Below are 2,675 nucleotides of genomic sequence, written 5' to 3'. Positions count from 1 at the left end.
TCTCTCTCTCTCTCTCTCTCTCTCTCTCTCTCTCTCTCTCTCTCTCTTCATCCCCTTCGCACCTATCTATGTTCTCTCGTTGCATGTCGTCGATCCTCTACTCGCGAATTTCCCCTCTGCTCTTTGTTTCTCCCCCTCCTCTCGTATCGTTCTCCATCTCGGCCGTAAGCGTCTGCGTTCGTCCCTGTTACTCTCTGCGCGTCGATCTCGGTCCGATTCGCGCGTCTCTGGCCTATCTCGCTTTCGCTCCTGCCAACCCCTCTCGTTCGCCTGGTTCTCACCCCTACGTCGCTCTTTCCTAGCGGCCCTGCAAAAACAAGCATACGCCGATCCCCAGTAGCACCCTGGTACACAGACCAGGCTAGAACGTCACACCGGGTGGCTCTGGTACCAGGTGTAACGTGGCTCTTGTCGTCGTTCGCGACGTCACACACGGACGTCGTGTCACGTGCTACCTGCGCGTGACGCGGTACGTCACGACCTGACCTCCAATTTCGTCATCGTCGAGCAACCTGGAAATCGGTCGTTGCGCATCGCCCGAGGATTTCGAGGTTACGATCGGTGCTCCGAGCGGCAAGATGCCTTCGAGGCGCAGGACATCCTCGCCTGATCGCAGTGTCCAGTGCACGACACGGATGACAAACGATTACAAGTGAGCTGAACGTTCGGCATGCCCAGTGATTCGTGACTAGCGCGAGAACGAACATCTGATAATCGAATTTGCTCGAATCGGAGAGACAACGTCACGAATTTGTGCGTCGAATTAAGGTACGAGTGCCGGGGGTAGTTTTAATTCGAGCGCGTTGCTGAAATGACCGATAGTTGAAAGTTCGAGGTGTTTGGAGATAAAACGAGTCTGCTCCGCGGCTACAAGAGAGTAATTAATTTTAAAACATCCGAATGGTAGAACTGTGCGTCGATACCGAAGATATCGACTGTTTCCAATCTCGTCGACTCAGCTGTTCCGAACTATATATTTATTTCAAGTTATTCCAATCGAACGACGTCTTCAAAAACATGTAATATTCTCACGAAAGATAACGAACGAATGAAAGCAAACGTCTAAGGTAAATCTTCTGTTATATTCTACAAATCGTCGTTTGCTTCTTACACGTGGTCGAAAGGTCACGGTTTTTGGAATTACTCGATTTTTGGAATATTATTCGAACGTGTCGAGGCGTTGACGAAAGGACCAATGAAAAACCAAGCGTAACCACGGACGTGTAACCGAAATAAGAAGTGAGCTGGTCACGTAGTCGGCGGTAGGTGGACATCGTCGGTGACGCATTTCGAGGAGACGCTTGTCTTGTCGTCTGGTGTGCATGTGCGTACCGTCGCGACTTGTTTACTAGAATCAGTGGTGACTGGAAATAACGGAGTTTGTCGCGTTTTCGAAAGTGGATCGAGACGAACCGCATTCGAGACGACGGATTATTTCAACAGGGAGGATTGGATGCGATGACCAAGTTTGAGAGTCGCACCTGACGGATTCCGTTTCATCCCTTACAGGTAAACTGACTTTTATCAGATATCTGTAATTTAAAATACTTGAATCGGAGTTATCGATTCATAAACGATGAGTTTTCTTATTTCGCGATGGACTTCTTTTTGTTGGAATTCGCGAGATAAGGAGCATCGTTGTTTCTGGGACGAAAATGGAACGGCAATCTTGTTTACCAGTCGGGATGCATTCTGTCGCGTGCCTACGTCCTTTCCAATATCGGAAATACTTTTCGACTGTTTTCAATTTTCCTCCTCCCATTTCCATTGGCTTTCCCAAAGTTTCTTGGTCGCGCGACTCGTTTCACGATTCATCGATAAAAGTGCTTTTTACTTGGGCGACGACAAAGAACCCCATACTCTTCTGTTATTCTTTCATTCTATGTACGACTTCGTATTAATATCGTTGGAATCACGCTTCGGCGACACGTAATTAAAACGCAAATAGAACAGCGTCTAACTTCGAATGTAAACGAAACTTTCCAAGTCAAACTTGTAACTTGGAGCTGTTGATGTTTCAGGACCACCTTTTCCGTACCCTTAGCATCCGTTGAGGTTGCGGTATGTTGGCGTAGAACAATGTGAGGGGATTGTTTGATTGGGGATACTATGTAAATTCAGAAGTGTAGCTGAAGTTTAGTGATGACGTCGGAACTGAAATAGCTTTGGATTGCATCGATATTGCTTTGAAATAACAACCATACGAGTTTTAAAGGCTATCGTACGAGTCTTCTGTGAAACGAAGCGAAGGCAGCTATTAAGCGATCCATCTTAGCCTATTATAGCTATCTTTGTCCTCGCGCGCAACGCAGAGATCGGCCGCAAAATCTACGAGACAATCACGCGCGCTTCAACCCTTCCACGTTCTCGCTACTAGAGTTCGATTAATCGTCTTATCGCTGTTAATTCCAAGGCTTGCCGGCGTGTCACTGAAAATATGGCGCAACAGCAGGCTGGAAGGTTTCAGACTGCCTGGATATGCACTCTGTTGCTCCACGCTTTGCATATCTAGACATTGTATATATCAAGTTATCCTTTGTACATCACAACTGACGGGGGAACTGGCTTCATTTATCTTGCTCCCCTTTACATAGAGAAATGCACATGTGCGCTCCGATCACTGCCTACCTCTCTCTCTCTCTCTCTCTCTCTCTCTCTCTCTCTCTCTCTCTCTC

At 47.4% G+C, this 2,675-nt stretch overlaps 1 protein-coding gene across 2 annotated transcripts in view; it reads left to right on the top strand.

Moving 5' to 3' along the window:
* The first annotated feature begins 91 nt into the window (after positions 1–91).
* The window catches only part of LOC128874037 (neuroligin-4, X-linked-like), a 126,233-nt gene continuing 123,649 nt past the window's right edge, over positions 92–2,675 (top strand). The window contains exon 1 of one of the 2 annotated variants that reach the window (XM_054118281.1): positions 92–1,509. The gene's annotated coding sequence lies outside the window, so the exon portion shown is untranslated. The remainder of the gene's footprint in view (positions 1,510–2,675) is intronic. The other variant, XM_054118280.1, reaches the window with a different exon arrangement.

This window comes from Hylaeus volcanicus, chromosome 3, assembly GCF_026283585.1.
Source record: "Hylaeus volcanicus isolate JK05 chromosome 3, UHH_iyHylVolc1.0_haploid, whole genome shotgun sequence".
In the NCBI taxonomy this organism is placed as follows: Eukaryota; Metazoa; Arthropoda; class Insecta; order Hymenoptera; family Colletidae; genus Hylaeus; species Hylaeus volcanicus.
The sequence above is the reverse complement of the archived record's forward strand: the minus strand, read 5'-3'. Positions and strand labels throughout refer to the sequence as shown.